The 22,001-nt window shown below is 53.2% G+C and overlaps 1 protein-coding gene across 1 annotated transcript in view; it reads left to right on the forward strand.

Moving 5' to 3' along the window:
- The window catches only part of EFHD1 (EF-hand domain family member D1), a 41,775-nt gene that overhangs the window by 476 nt on the left and 19,298 nt on the right, over positions 1–22,001 (forward strand). The gene's annotated exons all lie outside the window — the stretch shown is intronic.

Here is a 22,001-nt window from a genome sequence, read left to right on the forward strand (position 1 = left end):
AGCGGCGAGGGGGCGGTGGGTCCCGAGTCCCGGGCCCCGCTTTGGTGGGACAGGGTGGGAGAGTGCAGGGGTTCCGGGGGTACATTTAGCATTTAACCCAACGCCTCCAGATCCTGCCCGCCGCGAGTCTATCCCGGCGCGATTGGGCGACCCGGCCCGGCTGCGAAACCGAGAGCAGGAGCCGCAGCTCTCCCTGACCGAGCTCAGAAGTTCCCCTGGGGTAGCCGAGCCCGGGTCCCAGGTCCCGATGGCCGGCCCCGCCCCCTCCGCCGGCTTGTTCCGAGATTTGTCCCGAGCACAACTTCTAGGAAACTGAGACGTGCTGCGCCTCACCTGCCAGCTTTATCTCCCAAGGGAGAAATTAACCCCCTTGTCCTTTTATCTTTTAAAACAAAAGAGGAAAGTTATCCTTGGCTACTGCGCGGGGTCTGATGTACCAACAAAGGCTGAGTGCTGGAAGTTCGTTAAACTCGTAGCGAAAGATCAGGACGTTCCTGGAGCGAGCGCGTCCGGGGTGCCTCCTGGGGGTGTCACCTTGTCTATTTTCTCCCTTCTCGCCTTTGGGCAAGAGGGGCCCGTCGGAACCGGACGTGGCAGCGGGCAGCCGGTCCCGCGGGGGCTCATTCCTGTCCTGCTGTGTAAGCCCCAGCGGGCGGGGGAGCTGCAGGTGCGCCCCAACCCCGGGCGATGGAGGCAGCCTAGAGAGCCCCCACTAGTCGGCCTTGCAGCCTGGAAACTCCCTGGGCCTCAGTTTCCTCCTCTGGAGAGTGGGGGCAGTAATCGTCCCTGCCTTTTAAGGCCATGAAGTATTTTGCACACCGCAAGCTCCTAACCGAGCTATTAATATTATTTCCAGAATTGGGCCAAGACCGGAAAAACGCCTGGGGGAGCGGAGGCCGCCCGGCCAGGTCATGCTTGGGGCGTTTTAAAAAGCGCTTGGAATGTGTCTGTCCTCCCGCATGGAGGTTCTATTTAAAGGCGCTGTGGCCGGCGCTCTGTGGCCGGAGCCTCGGCCCCTTCCTGAGGCTGGGCTGTTGTCCAGCCACAGCCCCTGCGAAGAGGTCGCCAGAGCCTGGCTCCCGGAGCCTCCGCGCCTCCTCGGCTTCCTGCGGGTCCCTGGCTTCCAGGCGCTGTTCTCTGGTGCTCACGCCTGGTGGGTCTAGGTCGGGAAATTAACGAAGGCTGAGTTGGGGCGAGAGAATAGGAGGCACCGGGCGGGAGACGGTGAATGGTTTGACAGAGCCCCTTTGATTGGGGTTGTGCCTTTCAGGGGAAGACTGCTCTGGCACAGCTGCTTCCAGGTCCCAGCAGTTCCTCCCCAGTCCAGCTGGCTTCAGGGAGGGCATCTTGGGGACCTTCATCTTCTGGTGGCTTTGCGGTGACTTGGGTTTCTTTTATTTATTTATTTTTATTACTATTATTTTTTTCTGCAGAACAATCTTTGAAAGGATAAGTTTGTTTGTTAGTTGGCTGCCTAAGAGTAATAAAGGGAGTCCACAGAGTCAGAGGGTCTTGGGAAAGCAAGCAAGGTGGCATCCGTGAGGAAACAGGTAGTGGAACAGAGTCAAACTAAAAGGAAGGCATGTGTGGTCTGGGATCCCACCAGAGCTGGCAGTGCAGCCTGTGTGTGGTACTTCTTTCTCCAGAACTGCTGTGTCCGTCAGAATTTTAGGTTGGGTTTTCCGTCACTTTCAACCAAAATTGGCATAAACAAAAAGGGGATTAATGGGCTTGTAAAACTAAAAAGGACTGGTGTCAGGTGTGGCTGGATCTAGGAGCTCAGATGATGCCATCAGTACTTCATTTCTCTTTTTCTTAAGCCAGTTTCTTCTCTGTATTGTCCCGAGTCTCAGGCGGCTTATCCCTGGTGTTGGCAGTGTGGCCACAGGAGCTCCAGTAAGTCCAGTGGGAAAGAGTAACCACAGCAAAGGCCTCATTGTGTGTATGTGTGTGTGTGTCTCTCTCTTTTTTTATAGCATTACTATTGTTTCTTACTGGCTCTGAACCAATTACTGTGGCAGGGGAATTCTCGTTCTGGTTGGCCAGGCCTGAGCCACGTGCCCCACCCCGGCAGTGGGAGTGCAGCCCTGCCCCTAGCAGGGGACAGCAGTGGGGAAGAATGGCTTTCACGGGCACATCTAGGGGCTCTTAGTGAGGAAGGAGGGACTCGTGCTGGTGGCTGTGAACGACCTTCACACTCCATCCTGGACCTGACTGTGGTCCAGCTCGGACCTGCTGCTTTGTTGACCTTCAGCCATGAGTGTCCTGAGGCAGGACTGGCAGCTCCCGTCACCAGGGCGTGGGATCTGAGGTACAGGCTGTTGCAAAGAAACCTTCCTGGGGATTGTCCCCCATGTCCTTGGAGGCACCAGTGTGACAGGGGGAACAGTGTTGCCTTTGCAGCCAGAGAGGCATAGGGTCAGACAGGGCCTAAGCTATATAACCCCACTAAGACTTAGTTTTCTTGCTGGTGAAACAGGCACACATACCACCTTCCCACAAGGGCCAGGGAGCTGCTGTGGCTGCCAGGGGCAGGGGCCACTAGGAGAATGCTGCCTTTCTTCCCCCACAGTGGTTTGGAAAAGCCCCCTCTTAAACCTGGCGTCAAGACCCAATTATCTGTCATGAGTTTGGGGACGGTGGGGACATAGCGCCCTCATTCTAGAATCATTAGCTGTGATCACAGGCAAGTTTCTTAACCACTTGTGTCTTTTCATCTGTAAAATGGGGCCATAGTTCCTTTCGTGGGGTTTTGGGAGAACTGAGTGAGATGAATGGGGGGGTGAGTTGGTGTGCGACATAGAACGGGGCCTTTTGCTGAAGACCATCCCCCCACTTCGGCTCCAGGCCCTGTGTCCATCCACAACCCTCCCCACGCTGCCCCCCTTCAGGCTACACTCACCCTATAAAGACAGGGACTCCTCGGCCCCGCGCCCCGAGCTTCCACCAACTCAGCACCTTTCAGCTGAGCCTACTGGCTTTGCCCTCAGGTGCTTCTGCCCGGTTTCCTCCACCTGGGAGGCAGCTGAAACTCCGCTCTCCCTACCTGCCAGAGTCAGGGGCTCCCCAGTCTGGGAGATTTTGTCACCTGGACACCCTGACGCAGCTCAGGTTTTCATCCTCATCCACCCTCGGTGCCCGACACATGCAGTGACTCTAGCTGATGGACACTGATGGACAAACTCTCATTCTTTGTTTTTTGTGAGGAAGGTCAGCCCTGAGCTAACATCCGTGCTAATCCTCCTCTTTTTGCTGAGGAAGACCGGCTCTGAGCTAACATCCATTGCCAATCCTCCTCTTTTTTTTCCCCAAAGCCCCAGTGGATAGTTGTACGTCATAGTTGCACATCCTTCTAGTTGCTGCCTGTGGGACGCGGCCTCAGCATGGCCGGAGAAGCGGTGCGTCGGTGCGCGCCCGGGATCCGAACCCAGGTGGCCAGCGGCGGAGCGCGCGCACTTAGCCGCTGAGCCACGGGGCCGGCCCCAAACTCTTGTTCTTATGAGGGGGCCTTGATGTGTCTGCAGTTACTAGGTCAGCCCAGCCCCTGTGCCACCCCCTGGGCTACCTGCCTTCCAGCAACTTCGAGCTCACTCTGGGCAGCCGGCTGGCTCCGGGACCTCCTCTGCCGGAGCTGTCAGCCCCGGGGGGCCGCCTGCACCTGCTGCCTGGCCTAGTCTGGGGCAGGACGTGGGCCCCCTCCCGCCCGGAAGGCTGCTGTGAGGCTTGGCATTTGGGGACTTGCCGCCTGTCCTGTGGCTGGCCCTCCGCAGCCTGCTGATGGGCTCCTTGGTCCCGGCTTAGCTCACAGCCCAGCCCAGGTTCCCGACGGGCCCTCTTTCATGCTTCCCTCTCCCTGCTGTCCTGCGTGACTTTTTTTTTAGCTGCATGACTTAAAAAAAAAAATTAAAAACTGCATCTAGGTAGGTCCTCTTGAAAACCGAATTGCTCACTGCCCCTTCCCCACACCCACTCTTGCATTGACCCTTATCTGCAGCTACCTTGACCATTTGCTGAGGACTGGGCAAGGAAACTCCTTTGTGGGGGCCTCCTGGGCTCCTGTGCTGCCCGCAGGAACCCCACACATGTCAACCCCTCCTCAACTCTTCTCCCTGCCCCGTGAGTGGGTCAGCTGTGGCAACACCCCGTCCAGCCAGCAGCTGGTCATTACCACACTTCTGTCCCAGTTGAAGCATGGTCTCTTCCTCCCTTTTTCTTTTTCCTTGGTTTCTATGCTTAAGTAAGTAAAAAATGCAAACATGTTAAAAATCCCAAAGAACATATGACCCACTGACTTCTTTTCCATGGAATGACTTTCCACATTTTATCCACTGCAGAAGCGGTGTCGTGAGGCTGTTAAGAGCATGAACTTGGGAGCCCTGCTTCCTGGGTTCAGACTCTGACTCTACCGCTTGCTGCCTGGAAGGTGACTTTAGGCAGGTTATGGAAAAGCCCTGTGCCTCAGTCTCCCGTTCTGTCAAGCGGGGCTAGAATACTACCTGCCTTGTGGGATTATTGTGGGAATTAAATAAAGATATGTGAAGCAGTTAGTTCGACGCTTGGCACATGGTGAGGGCCCAGTAGGTTCGAGTCACTATTTTTCAGATTATCACATAGCTGTAATTTTGGTGGATGTGCAAATTTTTTGTCATTTTTTGTTTAATAATTCACAAACACTTTGCAATGTCTGGTTTATCCTTTGAAGTCAATTTCACCTGCAATTTGAGCTGTGCAGTGGCGACCTGGCTGCTTGGTGAGTAACCAGTCCCCCTGGGACTGTGCCCTGCCTGGTGTGCACCCTTCCGGGTTCTGTTGAAGGGATTTACTCGCTCCACTGCTGGGTGAGCGGATGAGTGTGCTAAGGCTGCTGCAACAAAATACCACAAACTGGGTGGCTTAAAACAACAGAAATTTATTCTCTCGACATTCTGGAGACTGGAATCTGAAATCGAGGTGTCAGCAGGGCCGTGCTTGCCCCAAAGGCCCTGGGGAGCATCCTTCCTTGCCTCTCTCCTAGCTTCTGGTGGTTGCCAGCCGTCCGGAGCATCCTTGGCTTATAGACGCATCACTGTAACCTCTGCCTCCGTAGTCCCATGGCGTTCTCCCTGTGTGTGTCTTCATAAGGGCTTCTTATGAGGACACTAGTCATTGGACTTGGGGCCCACTCTAATCCAGCATGACTTCATCTTAATTTGATTTGTTGCATCTGCAAAGACCCTATTTCCAAATAAGTCCACATTCTGAGGTTCTGAGTGGCCATGAGTTTTGGGGGGACCCTATTCAATCCATTACTGTGAGTGAGCGGAGATGCCCAGTCCATTCGGCACCATGATGGTCTCCTCCTCACATCCTGGGGGCGTGGGGAGGGGAGTAGGGGGTCCTCCCAAGGAGGCCCTTGGGTTTAAGAACGTCAGAGACTTAACCAAAGCCAGCATGATTCCTGCCCTCAACAGAGTGGGGTCAGTCAATGTCAGAGACTTAACCAAAGCCAGCATGATTCCTGCCCCCAAAAGAGGGAGGTCAGTTGTCCCAAAGCCCAATCCTAATTCAAATGAAGTTGCCATCTAATGGCAAAAAACAAAACCAACAGAAAACCCCCCACTCGTGCCAGGAGTGCACTTACTTTCAGCAAGAATTTCACTTCTAATCAGAGTTTCTAGATCCAGATTCTGATATCACCTTAGAGTACCTGACTTGACCCGTACAAAGTACACCCATTCTTTTTCCTCTGGGCCTGATAGATTCATGCAGATACTGCAGAACATCTTTTGCTCTTTTCAATCTGATTTTCCTACTTAAAAGTATTTTGCTAAGGGATTTCTTACATTTTCGAGGTTAAAAAAAAACTGGATCCTTCCCAACCTGTGCGCCTGTTGGGTTCTTGGAGTGGGGGTCATTTGCCTTTGTGTCTTGGCTCCTAAGTGGTGTATGGTAGAAGAAAGAGAATTTTCTAATGAGTGTGGGAAGCCAGAAGCGTCATCAGCCCCCCGCCAGAGAAAGTTCCCTCTCCGTTTCCAAGCGTGTTACTGGATAGCCTGAGCCAACAGAATAGTGGCCTGATTTTAAACGAAGAGTGAGAAGGGCCCAGAAGAAACTGACTCTACAGTGTGTGTCCAGGGCTGTAATCCGAGCTGGCAGAGTGGTCAAGGTTAGACAGGAAATTTTAATTACCCCGGGCTTATCCAGGGGCCTGTTTCAAAGGGAGGTAATGAGAGGGCAGCCACTTAGGGGCAGGACTCCAGTGCAGCATCTTAACGTGCAGCTGTGATGTTTTTGCAGCACACTAAAAGCTTGTGTTTCAGGTCCCCAAAGAGAGGGTGGGAGAGGGGCCTTTGGCTCTGGGAAAGTTGTCTTTTTATTAAGAATCTGAAATGATGATGTCATGGATGTGCTGCCAGCCCCAATTCCTGCATCAGCACTGAACCCCGAAAAGGCGAGGTTGTCGTGAAACTCTTCTTTCTTGTACCCCCTAACCCCCCCAACCAACCCCATTTCCTGTTCTCCTCCTTAGACTCCTCTCTGAGGGAAGGAGAAAGGAGTGTAGGAGGGCTGGGAATTTCCCAAAGAGGCGAAATGAGCCCTGTTAATAAGGAGATTTACGGGGGGGTGGAGGTGAGGCGCTCCCGCATTCTCATCTGGATCTGTTGAGTGAACTGACTTCAAAGATGGGACAGGCGGGCGGGAATACATGGAAGTTGTGCTCTTTCCCCTTAGAGAAGGGCGAGAGCCTCTGACTCCCAGTCGTAGCTTCAGTCCACTGTGGTCCACCGCAGAGGTGAGATTCCCTCGCCTTGGACTGGCCCCGTGGCTTAGCGGTTAAGTGCGTGCGCTCAGTTGCTGGCAGCCCAGGTTCGGATCCCGGGCGCGCACCGACGCACCGCTTCTCCGGCCATGCTGAGGCCGCGTCCCACATACAGCAACTAGAAGTATGTGCAACTATGACATACAACTATCTACTGGGGCTTTGGGGGGAAAAATAAATAAATAAATAAAATTATAAAAAAAAACAAAAAAGATTCCCTCGCCTGCAGTGGATTTCGCACGTTTGACTGTTCTGGGTGGAGGGTGGGGCGAGAGAACCCGGGGCTTGTCTGAATTCCTGGGGGGCGTTCAGCCAGAACCCTGGCTAGCTTCTGTTTGGGGGCCTTGGTCTCTGGCAGAAAGACATTGTGGCTTGGAACTGTTTCTTAGACGGGTTTAAGCACTGGTTGTTCTTATTTGCCCAGCACGTGTGATGAACGTGATGGAGAGGAGCTGGAAGGAGGTTCCACAGCTTCTGGCAGTTTTATCTTTGCAGGGAATCTCTCTCTCTCCCTCTCTCTCCCTCTCTCCCTCTCTCAAGTCTCCTCCACCCTCCTCATTACAGAGCCATCACATTTTATGAGAATTTCAATGAAGGGAATTTGAAATGCAATGATTAAATTAGAAATTGAGTAACTTCTTAAAATCTCACGTTATGCAAAAAAAAAGTCCTTTTCCCTTTCTCCCTTTCAAGATTAATCAAGTGCCTGGTTTCGAAGCTATAAGGTCCAGGGAACTCTAACTTTATTTATACTCTTAGCCCTGTGGTACCCCCAGTCTAGCTAGTAAATAGAAATACCTTCTTCCGTTGAATTTGAGGGGATCTGGTTTCCATGGGCCTGTACCATGTGTGGTTTTCACTGCATGGCTGAGCCAGTGGGTCTCTAAAGACATGTTGGATGAATCAGGTCTTGGGAGCTAGTGGCTGCCGGCCTGTCCACGACTTGGGGAGAGATGCTCAGTTCAGGAGCCCAGCACACAGGTAGCTTTTGCACATTGCTTGCTTTTAGCTTCCTGCTTTGTGAGTATCTGTGCATCACATGCACCCTTACACACTCACACGTGCCTACAGGCGTGCTCACACTCACACCCACTCCCACATACACTCACACCCACAGTGTTGGCCTCCTCCACATTATACAGTCCTCCTGGAACAAGCCTCTGCAGCCTCCTCCTGCTCCTGTGTCCCTTGAGTGCTGGTGATGGAAGGGCACTGCTGGTCCTAAATTCTAGATGCTCCTTGGCAGGCCCTCATACAGGGATATCTGAGTTGTTGGAGTGTGGACCGTGCCATCCTGCAGGATGAAACCAACCTGTGCTCATGACCTGCCAAGACATGGACCCGAGGGCCCTCAGTGACTGGTTGGTTCCAAGGCTGCACGGACCTTCTGTGACCCCTTCCCCAGTGCTCCCATCCCTGGGCTCCCACGGCCATCACTGTCCACATGTTTGCTAACATCTGCTCCTGCGGTACCATAGTGATGAGCCTCTTTCTCACCTACAGTTTATGAGCTATTCATTCATTCATTTTCTCATTCATTCAGCTAAGCACCTGTCAGGTACTGGGATTATACAGATTGATCCAGAGGGGTCTCTGCCCTTGAGAAGCTCAACAGGCTCTTACAATGGGCTGGATTTAACATGATGCTGCTTGACAAGGAGGGCTGCAAGTCCTGGAAAAGCCAGCTCCACCTATGTACACGACACCCATTAGCCTAGCAGACCCTGCGAGGATGCTGGGGGCACTCCAACTTCAGGCTGCTGCATTCAAGGCGGGGGGCCTGGTCTTTCTGGACACAGCCAGGGAAGAGCAGCCAGCCAGGACTGGGAAGGGAGTCAGGCTCTTGATGGATGGAAGGCCCTGGGGCTGAGGCTCCTGGACCCAAAGGATGGGGGCTGAGAAATTGAAGTGTGATGGGGACCTGTGAGACCTCAGAGGGCAGAAGGCGGGCAATGAGGGCACAGTGAAAGGAAGCCACAGCTTTGGTTCAATGTAGAGAAGAAAGAAATTTCTCATGGTTGGAGTTGTTGAGAAATGGAAAGAATTGTCTCAAAGATGGTGAGCCCCTTTCTCTGGAGTTCCGTTGGAAGGTGAGTGGTCTGACATCTTGGAGTGAGAGGTTTGCAGCAGGGAAGGGTTGAAAACTCTTGAGAGGCTGGGGGATGGGCTATATGACCTTCAAGTTTCCTTCTAGGTCAGGGATGGGCAAACTCGGTCTGTAAAAGGCCAGGTAATTAATCTATTTGGACTGTGGTCCCTGGGGTCTCTGTCACTCTCAACTCCACCATTTTGACAGAAAGCAGCCACAGTCAATACATGAATGGCATGGCTGTGTCCCGATAAAACTCAGTGAGCAGGATTTGCTCTAGGCGGTTATTTCGGAGTGTTCTGAATCCCAATCCCTGTGAATCTGTTGGTGGTCTCACTCAACCCCTTCCTCATTTCTCCGCCTTTCCCCCGTCACTGGGCAGACCTCAGGTCCCAAGGGGGAAAGAGACAGAGGCAGAGCCAGAGGGCAGAGTAAGGCCAGAGCTCCAGGACCCCAGAGTTGCTTCTGGAAGGTTAGTGCTGGAGCAGGAGCAGCAAATGCATCTTCTCCTCCTGCCAACTAAGTGGGCTGGACAGCTGGCGCCCCACAGCTGGGCACCCCAGTGTGACATTCTGCACCCTCAGAAGGGCTGCCTTGGTGTTACTTCCCCTGAGAGGTGGTCCAGGGTGTGTGTGAGCCAGGCTGTGGTCAAGAAGGGTTTAAAAACTCCAGATGAAAAGGAAAACATGGGGCCAGCCTGGTGGTGTAGTGGTTAAGTTCGTGCACTCCGCTTTGGCGGCCTAGGGTTTGCAGGTTTGGATCCCAGGTGCGGACCTACACACTGCTCATCAAGCCATGCTGTGGTGGCGTTCCATACACAGAGTAGAGGAAGATTGGCACAGATGTTAGCTCAGGGCCAATCTTCCTCACACGCACACACACAAAAAAGCTAACTTGGTGGCACATGGACCTCGGCCTTAGGTGTCTGCCTCCTTGAGCCCTGTGGTTAGAGCAGGGGTCCTTCACCTCCAGTCTTTGGACCCTCTGAAATCAGGTCTCCAACTGCGAGCAAACAGTTGCTGGGGACCCCTACCTTCTCACAGCGGGGTTTATGGCCCGTTTCCCCAGACAAAGTTGAGACCCACTGGTTTGGAGGGAAACGGATTAGAATCTCACAACTTAAAGAAAACTTGATTATTTTTCATTATAAAAGTGTTACATTCCCAGTTTTAAATTTCTTGTAAAATCGTAAAGATATTTGTGACTTGGAGAGTGGAGTCCTGTGCTGTTCTGTTCCCGAGGGATCACTGCCAACAGGTTGGGTGCATGTTCTTAAACACGAATGTTGAGACCATGTGTGTGTTCAGCTGTGTATTAGTGAGGAGGCCTTTGGCTCAAGTGGTGGAAAACCCTCCCCGAACTCACTGATCAACAAAGATGTGTCATCTCACGTAACGGAGTCCAGAGGACAAGGGTGGCCCTTGGCCATGGCTGGCTGCTGCTGGCATCAAGGACTCGGGCTCAGTCCTTCTTGCTCTCCGCCAGTCTTTGTGTTGGCTTCGTCTGTGGGCTGGCAGCAGGATGGCGAGGTTCCCCAAGTCACATCTACTCTGGCATCCCACTGGCCAGCACTGGGTCATGGGCCCGCTCAGGCCAGTGACTGTCCAGAGGAAGGTGATGACTGTGATTGGACCATGATTGGGCTCCCGTCCCTGAGGGGCAGGTGCCTGGGCAAAGTGGGGGTTCTGTAAGTGAGGAAGGGAGGGTTCAGCCCCAACAACATCTCTTTTGGGCCTTTTCCTGAGAGGAGTACCATGGCTGTCTTGTGTCCCTCTGTGTTTTTGCATACATGGGATGGGCTTTTAGAGGGCAGGTTTGGATTCTGGAGACCAGGTGGGGAGCAGGCTCCTGAATGCCTGAATGTAGAGGTCTTTCCTCTGGGACACTCACTTCTGCCATCTTAATTGAGCCCCTATGATTTCTCTCTTTGTAGTTGTAGGTCCCTGGCAGCTGGGAGGGCTGTGTGTGCATCTGGGGATTGGGGTGGGGGATGTGTGTCTGTGTCAAGTGTCTCCTAGGCCAACTTTCAGTAAATCCCCCACTTTTGCCTCAAGTAGCCCTCTCTCTTACAAGGAGCCTGGCGGTGCTGAACCCCGCCACTTGGCCTCGGGTTTGGAGGGCCCAACTGGCTTCCTTGGGCAGATTCACCAGTTACACTCCTCGCCTGCTTTCTGTCTTTGAGAACTATTTACTGGCGCCTCCCCTTTCCCTAGACCCCGTCCCCTCCCCAAACCTCCTTTATTCTCTTTATCATCATGAGTCCCATGCCTCTATGTCCTCTCCTTTCAGAGGAGTCTCCAGATGGGGAGGCAGTGAGGGCATGGGACCAGCTGCCATCTTTGGCTGGGAGTTGCCGTGTGTTGAAGGGTCTCATTCCTCTTGTAGCAGCTGCCCGGTCTTCTGTTGCTAAGGGCCCCTCTCTCAGTGTGGAGGCCTTTGTACAAGTCATGGGTGGAAGCTTGTGTGTGTTGGGGGGTGTCCGGGCCGGGTTTTATTTTCTTTCAGTCTGGGCCTAGCTGCCCCCTGTGTTGCTGAATGAAGGTGAATTCTTTGGTTTTGGAGGTAAGGACTGGGTTGCCAGCGACAGCAGCAGCTCCTTGTGGCCAGTTCCTGGAGACTTGGGGACAGGGACAGGGAGCAGTGGACTCCTTCCAGCTGCGCTGGGGTCTGATTCCAAAGTGTGACCCCCGCCTCTGCTGGGCGGTGTGGCTGCCTGGTCTCTCCCCACACAAGGCTGCCTCTGGTCAGCGATACGCCCTTGGCCCTCTGCCAGCTTGGATCAGATTTGCAGGAAGTAGGAGAATATCGTTTGGGACTTACAAACTGCCACGTGCCCAATTCTGGCCCCTCTGCCCCATCCTAGTGGGAATGACAGAGGGACCCCAGCGCTGCAGCTGATCCCAGGCCTGGGGTTAGACAGCTCCGAGAGACCCCCAGCCCCACCCAGCACTGCTCACTGGACACTGGTGGTGCCTAGGATGGCCCTCTACCAACAAGATCCGGCTACTGACCGTCTCAACTCTGTGACCTGGTGAGCTCTGTTGTGGACTTGAAGAGGCGCGGGCCCCTGATCCTGCCCAGCTCTGCCCAGCTGGCCTCAGTGACAGGGTCTCTGTCCCCTCCCTCAATGCCCCTGCTCCCCCTACCCCACCTACAATGGCCGACTTGACTGAGCACCAGGCTCCCCTGATACCGCCTAACAGCCGTGCTTACAGAACACATGCCTACAGACACTGTTCTTAGTGTTTACACATCATAAACACTGTGAGGTGGCTACTATCATCACCCTTCATTTTACAGTTGAGGAAACCGAGGCACAGAGAAGCTGGGTAACTTGCCCAATGTCACACATAGTGTAAGTGGTAGAACTGGGGTTTGAGCCCAGGTGGCCCGTGCTCTTGTCCCCTGTGCCCCAAGCCACTCTCATTAATGTCATTCCCATCTCCAAATCTCAGCTGTCCTTGACACTCCCCCCTGCATGGCCAAATGGGGCCGTGGTGGCACAGCCTCTGCAGGCTGCCTGACCTCCAGGCCTCGCTGGACCACCCACCCTAGGCCTGGGCAGCTGGCCTCCCCCGATCCATCCTACATGTTGTGACTTCTTGCCAGAACCCAGATCTCATGAACTTGCTTTCCTCTTCAGAAGCCTTTGTGGGTTGGGGGGCAACATACAACATTCAGTAGCTCCCTATTGCCCAGGGGACAAAGACCAAACTCCTCATGGTGACCCTCAAGGCTAGCCCCAGCTGGACATTGCATTCTTCTCTCTCTGGTTCCCCCAGCCGGGCCCCACCCCTGCTGGATGATGGCCCCCCACAGCCTCTCTCCCATACCCCCAATTTCTGATTGATTGCATTTAGGTCTGTTAGTTATTGTCAATTCTTGTGAGGGTCCCCCACCCATAGCATTTCTCCTGGGAAAGCAGGGGCTATCTTTATGGTTGAGTGTGGCTAACTTCTTCCTCCAGGACCCATGCCCACCCCAGGGCCGGCCCAGGACCATGCATGGGACAGGGGTGCCTTGACCTCTGTAGAGAGTCTGAGCTCAGCCTCTAGAGCTGCACTGAGGCCCTAAATACTGCCCCAGAGGAGCTTCACTGCCCACGGGGCTGTCTGGGGAATGGGACACTTGTGCAGTTCCCTCTGCCAGTGCCACCGACTACATGCCACACAGGCACACGCCTGTAAGTGAGATGTGGAAAAAGGTAAGTGCCCACCTTCTCAGGTTGTCCCCAAGATCGCATGACCTCTCGGTGTGCAGTCAGAGCCTTAATTAGGTCACTCTGGTTCCAGCCCATTTTCTTTTCACTAAGGGAGCTGCAGGTCCCTCGGCCCCTGAGCCAGGCTGTGGGATTTAAGATGGTGCCAGCCCAGAGCAGGGACACAGGAGAAGGACGGGCTGGCAGGGAAGCGGTGGGGGGAGCTGGAGACTCTTAGACCCAGAGGCTGCCAGCGTGGGTGCTCTTCCTTCCTGTTTGGAGGGATGGCCGGGTCCCCCACAGTCCACTTTAGCCAGACCTGCGGACCCTGGCCTCCCCTGAGACTGTGCCTGCCCCTGGCCATTTCCCCTGACTCCTGGGCTTGGGGGCCAAGGGGGGTGGGTGCTGCCAATACTGGCTGTTTCCAGGGGCCCCTCCAGCCTGATTTCCTGGCCCCTCAGGACTTTTATGGGAAGTGTCGAGAGCTAATGGGAGGCACCCCATTACTGCACCTTGGCAAAGAACCGACCCTGCTCATTTCGACATCCCTGATAGGAAGAACCCTTTCGCACCCCCTCTCCCCCATCAGGGATTGCTCAGGGCAGGCTTCCCACAGGGCCTGAATGCCATGTCCTCACCACCTGGGCCCTTTCTTCTCTTCCTCCCTTCTGCATGGATCGCCCGGAACTCTAAATTCCCAGATCCGCTTACTCCATTCCCTGTGCCCAAACTGAGTCCCCAGCCGCCTATACTTACCCAAATTCAGTAAGAGTGCCCCCATTTCAAAAGGACCAAAGGAGACTCGGATTAGGGTCTTTGTCTTAATGAGATAATATTAGTGAAACTCAAAAAGTGAGTCTTTAATGATAAGCTTACTGATAAGTTGAGAGCTTATCTGCCCTTCTTAATCTTGACAACAACTAGATAAAGGAGGAATTTGAAGCCCTGAGAGTTTGAGTAACTTGCCTAGGGACACACAGCACATGATGTCACGGGAGTTTTGAACTGGGAAAGTCTGACTGCAGGAGCACACTCCCAGCCCCTGGCGTCCCCTGCCTTCCTCAGGAGGAGCCTACCGAGCTCTAATAAACTGAATTGTCCCTGTTACATTTGCATTGCTGGGTCAGAAGCTTTCCAAGGCCGAGCCCTCTCCACCTAGTCATTCGTGGTCAGAGGGTTCTTGGCATTTGTGCCTCCATTGTGGCCGAAGCATTTTGCGCTACTGACCTGTTACCTCGTTGTCAATGGCATGTTGCTTTGCGTTGGTCATGGGGGTTGGTTTGCTTGTTTCCCACTGGGTTGCTGGCAGCAGCAGGAGAATTTGCATGTAGCCGAAACCTCCCTATGTATGGCAGCCAGTTTGAGAGCATGAGGCTGGGGTAGCTTGGTGCAGTGAGTGGCCGTCCTGTGTGGTCACTCCCCCTGCATGTATTTGGGACAAAGCGGAGTTCCCTGCTTGTCTTAAAGGCCTGGGTAGCGGCTGCCTGGCTCTGCCTCCCCTCTGTTGTCTTATAAGGTGCTGAGCGCACAGTGGGTGCTCTGTGGTAGTGAGGGGGCCCTTCCAGTCTGCCCTGCCTCCCCACCTTTCTTTATGAACTTCTAGAGCCATGTATCAAACTACAGGACGCTATGGCTGATGGGTGGGGGAGGACCCAACATCCACGGGTCTCCTGCAGCCTGCAAAGATGTTGGCCTCTTACCAGAAAAGGAAGATATTTGCCGGAAGTGAGCCCCCACAGCACTGGCTGTGCACAGAACAGGTGACGCTGGTGCTCACCTGCACCCAGTGACACCCCCACCTCACCATCGCCCTCCCTGCGTCCCTCTGTGGCTAGGACTATTGTGTGCTCCCCACCTGGGCCCCCTGCTTTAGTCTGCTCACCCCACCCCCCATCCCCCCACAAAAATCCATCCTGCACACTGAACTGAGAGATGTCAGTGACAACTGATGTCACTTCTCTGCTTCAAACTCTTTGGGGGCTGTCCCCTACTCCTTTGCCCTTAGGAAGAGACGGATCTCCCAGAATGCCTGTGGGAGCTGGCCCCATGCCCCGTTCTGGGACATTCCGGCCCCTCTGGACTGGATGGTGAGAGCAGTTCCTTCCGGGGCTCTGCACATTTGCTCCAGTAGTTCCTGCTCCTCTGTCCCAGCCGCCTCCCTTCACCCTCCTGCTCCTCTGTCCCAGCTGCCTCCCTTCACCCTCCATCCCAGCCCTGCCTGAGTTCTGAGTTCCGGCCTTATCACAGCTCAGCTGTCTCTTTGTACACCGGCCTCCCCACTGGGACTGGTCTTTGTGCTTTCCTCTGCCCTGGAGGGGCCCCAGGTAGAGGGAGCCAGGTGGAGAGTGAGCGAGTGAATGGAACTCAGGGAGAGCCAGGAGCTCACCCGACAAACAGGCTGGGAGCGTCCTGACTGGAAATCAGACTCCGGGCTCAAGCTTTTGTGCTTGACTCCCCGGAGTCCAGGGCCCTTCCTCAGAGCCTCCGTGCTCTTACTTTGCGGGCAGTTGTAACACACTTGGGGATCTGATTTCCCAACCTGCAGCAAATCGGAAGGAAGGAAGGAGGAACAGATGGTTTGACGGCTAGGGAGGACCCACACAAAGTCCAGGAAACCAGAAACTCAGAGAACAGGCTGGAAGGGAAGCCTGAAGGAGGGACGACAGTCCCAAGGCCTCGGGGAGTCCTGAGCCTCACCTGGAGAGGCACAGTGAGGGACACCCACGGGGAGAACCTGGGGCCCAGGGAAAGGCCACCTGCTTTGGGGATATCCTGGCACAGTACCCGTCTCCTGTGCCTGGAGAAAGTGCCTGGGCACTGCGGGGATCTTGTGAAAATGCAGGTTTCTGGCTCAGCAGGTCTGGGGCAGGACCTGAGATGCTGCGTTTCTAACAGTCGGTGACCATGAGGCTGCTGGTCCAGGGACCGCACTTTGAGTAGCCAGCGCCTGCGTGTTTGAAAAGGCAGCGCGTGATTTCCACACAAGGCCTTTCTATGTAAAGAGAAGCAGGGCTGTTCCGATGGCCTGGTGGTCTCCGAAGCACAGGTGATCCCCCAACACTAAGGCATTTTCTGGGGCACTGCCCCCCTCCTGAGAACTTTCCCTCTGAGGGATCCCTGGGGGAGTTTCCCATGGCCGAGCCTCAGGCAGGCAAAGGCTGGCCGGCTTCTTTCTTCCTTAATGGCAAGATTACTCTGGCGAAGTGAAAACCAAGAAAACCCAGGGGCTCTGCAATGCGGAAGCCAAGAGAGCAAGCAATTCAGGGAAGGAGGAGGGGCCCAACACTGGGCGGACACTGGAAACCGGCCCCTGCCCCCTTGTTGCTGTCCCACGGCTAGTGGGCCTTTGGTGGGCCGAGGGGTACAGGTGGGCCCCTTTGGCCAGGCTGGGGGCTTACCCAGGTCATAGGCATGCACAGCTGTGGTGGGCCCAGTGATCAGGGGTCTCAGCCCATCTCACCCCACCCCCCCCCACCCCACTGTGCAGTGATGGCCCCAATCAGTCAAGAGATAGTGAGCTGTTTGAGGCCCACTTGGGTGTGGGCGGCTCTTCAGAGCAGAAGCCCTGGAAGCTGTCTGCTTCCTCTCTGCGGCTGCAGACAGGTACTACTCTTAAAAATAGCTCCCTCTCATTGATTGCTCGCTAGGTGCCTGGGCCGAGAACAGCGTGTTATCTCCTTTTGGCCCCACTACAACTCGGCAAGGTTCATCCAGCTCTCTCCCGTTACACTCAGCCTGCAGAGGGCTCACCAGCCCAAGTCTCTCCCAAGGGAATGGCTGGGCTTGACCCCCGGCTGTGTCTGCAGGGCCATCCTAGTGCTGATGGGCCTGGAGTCTCCCTCCTGGAGAGTATAAAGATGAAAGGGACTGAGAACATTTTAAAGCAAAACTATGGAAAAGGTCACCAATCCAGAAGAGGGCTAGAAGGAAGCCCCAGGACACAAACAAGGGAGCCGGGTCCTGGGATTATGGGTGGTTTTTCTTTTTTTTTTATAATTTTATTTATTTATTTTTCCCCCAAAGCCCTAGTAGATAGTTGTATGTCATAGCTGCACATCCTTCTAGTTGCTGTATGTGGGACGCGGCCTCAGCATGGCCAGAGAAGCGGTGCGTCGGTGCGCGCCCGGGATCCGAACCCGGGCCGCCAGTAGCAGAGTGCGCGCACTTAACCACTAAGCCACGGGGCCGGCCCTGGGTGGTTTTTCTTTAATAGCCTGGGTTGCTTTTAATAAGAAACTCTGGGTTAAAATTTAAATTATAGAAAAAAACTGGTATAAGGAGCTCAGATGTTGGTAGGGGAGGAGCCAAGGGCTTAAGGAAACTCCAGTAAGCCTGCAAGCATTTGAAAGATGTAAACTGGAGGGAGGAAGTAGGGGATGGTTTGAAGCAGGGGAAGGGGAATGCCGCTGAGGCTGGGCTTCTAGGGAGAAAGAAAGCCCCAGATGTGTCCAGGACTGGGGCCGTGTGGGGCCTCCCTCCCCTCCCAGGCCTCCTCCATCCCTGGTCCCACACCCCAGGGCTGGGAAGGGTCATCTGTCCTGGGGAGGTGCCTGGCAGGTGGCCCTGCCAGCTGGGCCATACAGGTGGCCCTGACCTGGGCAGGCTATTCTAGGTGCTATTCCCTCTTCTCGGGGCTGGATTCCAGGTTTTGAGGAAGGTGATTGCATTTTCATGGGGGGAGGGGAGCAAAGGAGGTTTCCAGAATGAAGGAAACAGACTGCATTTGCCTTTCTCAGAGGCCCAAAAATTTGGTGTACGGTCACTGGTTTGCAGACGGCCTTGTCTAAAGGGGTCTTCACACTGCAGGTGCTTGAAGAGAGGGACTCTGAGTAGGTTGAAGATAAGTGTTTTGCCCCCTGGGCCAGCCTTGGGGGCCTCTTCTCAGGGCCCCCGCCTTCAGCTTCCTGCAGCCACACCTACTGTGGGATTCCATAATGAACCTTCAGAAAGGCCTTTGTCTTTTTAACACCTGACTTCCCCAGGAATCTTCTCTCTGCTTATCTCTGTCTTTCTTAACTTTCACTGGAGGCCAACCTTGGCATTCTGTAAAGACTGACCTGATATCAAGTCTTCCTTCCCCAAAACCTACTTCTGGCGGCTGTGGCGCCCAGCCCTGGGGTCAGGCTGGGGGCTTGGTCATCAGGCTGGGGGTCTTTCTGGTTGACCTCAATGGGTCCTGGTTTTTCCATCAGCATAACAGTACTACATCCTCAGAGGGGTGTTGGAGGGTTACATCAGATGAAATCTATTTGAAGGGCTCAGCTGGTGAGACTGCTTCTCCAAATGTTTGTAAGATGGCAACATCTGTACTCTCTTGGTCAAAAATTAATGACTTTGCGTATGTGGACAATCTGTGGTATGATGCTTTGAGACCAAATCAGAATCCATGCACATTCAGGACTCAGCAACATGGCTCCTATCATTTCTGCATAGTCTTCAGATATAAATTGTCAAAGGTGTAATGGCACAGTTCCAACAGTGTCTGTTTGTTGGGACGCAGTATGCACTCTGCCCCCGGCCTCCACCGAGTTGAAGGGCACATAGTATAGACTCAGTTAACAATCATCCTTGCCTTCCCTGCTGCCATGTAAAGCCAGGCGCCTGCTTAGAAGTCCCAGGTTAGTTCTGATCCAAAGGAGTTGGCTTTGCCAGTACGTCAGCTTTCACCATCCACCCAGTGGGGTGACTAATGACCATTCACGGCATTGCTGAATTAAATGAGGTGACTTAGCACAGCGTCAGGCCCTCAGTAAGCTCTCAATGAACAATAAACGCAGGCGGTTCTCATTAATTCTTCACATTCTCATTAATTCTTTCCTGTTGTAAAGATGAAAAGGATTAGTATACGAGATGATGCGTGGTCAACTGCAAAGCGGACCAGTTTTAATTATTAGGCTCTTTGAATCCCAGTGTGTGTGCTGCACATGTGGTCATAGGATCATATGGTCATAGGATGCTTTGAGAGGAGGAGATAAAAGAGCAAGATGACGAAGGGGACCTGGGAGGTTTTTCCTGCCCATCTTGCAAATCCAGGCCCTGGAGGAAGGGACTGGACAAACCCTCATAGACGGTCACTTTGAAGAGGGAAGGATGCGCTTCTGGACTATAAATCCCAGCTCCACGGGGAGGGGCGAGGACGCCACGAATGTGGTCGCTTTGTAGTCCTGCCAGGACTTACATATGGCACTTGACTGGTGCTTCAAGGCAGGAACAAAGGAAAGCAGTCTTTACTGAGTCCCTGGGAATGAAGGCGGTGGCTGCTCATGACCTCTTTCTTCCATGCCCTGCTGGGCCTTGGGGATGGCCCCTCCACATCTGCACACTGGCTTTATTCCTGCACCAAGCTGGGGGCTCCCAGCAAGACGTGGACCGGGCCTGCTCTGGGCTCAGCTTTGGCTCTTTCCTCCATCTGGGATTTGCCCACTGGGGTGGTAGGCTCCTGCTTCCAGGTACACACTCACCAAAGTGGTGAACCAAATTTTCCTGCCCATTTAAAGAAATCAGAATTCCTTTACCTGTTGCCCAGACTTTTCCGAGGCCCTTTCTGACACCTTTGTCCTTTTCCTTAGGGCTGGAGAATGTTTCAGGCTTGAGGGCCTAGAGGAAAGGTTTTCCAGACCTTGACTCCTCTCAGTCAGAACCCAAAAGAGAAATATGAGGATAACTTCTCCGAGCCCCTCCCTTGTTTCTGAAGGAAGCCCCTCCCCAGGCAGGACCCCGTATCCCCGTATGGACAGCCCCTTGGGCTAGGGGAGGCTGTGCTAACTCTAGGTTAGGCGAGCGGGGAGCCCTTGCCCTTCCTTCCCCCACTGGGTGAGGACCGATTCCTGCCTTGTTCTCTGACTTTTTCTTATCTCCTCCATCCTCGTTCCAGTTTATGCCTGTTCCTGGGGCCCTCCCCTCTCTTTACACCTAAGCTTTTCAGCTGCTCCCATCCTCCCTCCACTTTCCCTCCTTCTCTGCGTTCAGACCCTAACACTCTGCTTTTGCCCCGAGTGATTCACATCGTGAATGCACCATCCTTCATCGCTTCAGTCTCCTCTTCTGCAACCCATGTTGGAACGTGCACTGTGCACTGAGCAGCGGGCAGACGACATTTACTCAAAACCTCGGCATGGAGGGGCCTGTTGTGGTTGTTTAACCGGCCGTCCTGACTTTGAGTGGCCCTGAGAAGTGTTTCCCAAAGTGTTTTCCCTAGAACACTAGATTGCCAATTTGCACCTTCTCCAGTGGAAAATCCCCAAACGCAGAGGATTGTGTGGTCAGATGAGTCTGTGTACTCTGTTGCCCTCTCATAAGTTTCAGACACATGACCATATGGAAGGTTCTGGAAAGTTCCACACTAAAGAAACCTCTTTACTTTGACTAGGACTCCCTGTAACACAGACTGTCCCTCGGCCTGTTTGTAAGAGCTCTCCTTACCTCAGGTCTCCTTCTAGTTGGCTGTTTTTGCCAGAAAGCTCTTCCTTGTGTTGGGTAAAGCCCTTATCTGTGTTGTCCACACACAGAGCCCAGTTCTGGCCATCCTTTGGGAATGTTCCTGCGAAGTTTAAATGCATAATCTGAAAACAGCTCTCTGCTTCCCAGGGCCAAATACCCCCCATTCCTTCCGCTCTCGTCTTTGCGTGGGGTCTTAAGTCCATTCACCTTCTTGGGTGTCCCACACTGACCAGGCTCGCATCCCCCAAAGTGGAGTGGAGCAGACTGTCATGGGGTGGGGAAGACTGTGGCCTCCTTCATTCGGGATTTGAGACTCTTCATTCTTGCCGACATGATTTCACCCTATGGGTTTTTGGCAGTCCCCTCGACTCACTGTGGTACAGTCCCGCCATCCACGGTTTCGCTTTCTGCGGTTTCAGTTATTGGCGGTCAACCACGGTCCGAAATATTAAGTAGAAAATTCCAGAAATAAACAATTCATAAGTTTTAAATTGTGCACCACTCTGAGTAGTATGATGAAATCTCACGCCCTCCCCTCTGATTCACCTGGGACGTGAATCGTCGCTTTGTCCCTCCGATCCATGCTGGATCCTCTACCCACCCATTAGTCACTTAGTAGCCATCTCGGTTATCACATGATACTTTCATGGTATCACAGTGCTTGTGTTCAGCTCACCCTTCTTTTCCTTAATAATGGCCCCAAAGTGCAAGGGTAGTGATGCTGGCAATTCAAATATGCCAAAGAGGAGCCATAAAGCGCTTCCTTTAAGTGAAAAGGTGAACGTCCTCAACTTAATAAGGAAAGGAAAAAATCACATGCTGAGGTTGCTAATGTCTACGGTAACTTTTACTACAGGACAGGCATACCTCAGAGATATTGTGGGTTCGGTTCTAGACCCATCGCAATAAAGCAAACATCACAATAAAGCGAGTCACGCAAATATTCCGGTTTCCCAGCACATAAAAAAGTTACATTTACACTATACTCTATTAAGTGTGCAATAGCACTACGTCTAAAAAAAATGTATATACCTTAATTGGAAAACACTTTACTGCTAAAAAATGCTAACCATCATCTGAGCCTCCAGCGAGTCATAACTTCTTTGCTGGTGGAGGGTCTTGTAAAAAACATAGTATCTGCGAAGTGCAACAAAATGAGGTATTGTTATAATTGTTCTATTTTATTATGAGTTATTGTTGTTAATCTCTTACTGTGCTTAATTTATAAATTAAACTTTATCATAGCTATATATGTATAGGAAAAAACACAGTATATAGAGGGTTTGATACTATCCGTGGTTTCAGGCATGTAATGGGGTCTTGGAATGTTTCCCCCACAGATAAGAGAGGACTACTATTTGGCAAATCTCCAGATGTCATCGCACGTGCTGCTATGCTCTGTTCCCCTCAAACCCTGTATTTGAGAAGTCAGTTTGGGGGACTTGGTTTCAGGATCTTGCCTTTATTTTTTTCAA

Source organism: Diceros bicornis, chromosome 37 (assembly GCF_020826845.1).
Source record: "Diceros bicornis minor isolate mBicDic1 chromosome 37, mDicBic1.mat.cur, whole genome shotgun sequence".
In the NCBI taxonomy this organism is placed as follows: Eukaryota; Metazoa; Chordata; class Mammalia; order Perissodactyla; family Rhinocerotidae; genus Diceros; species Diceros bicornis.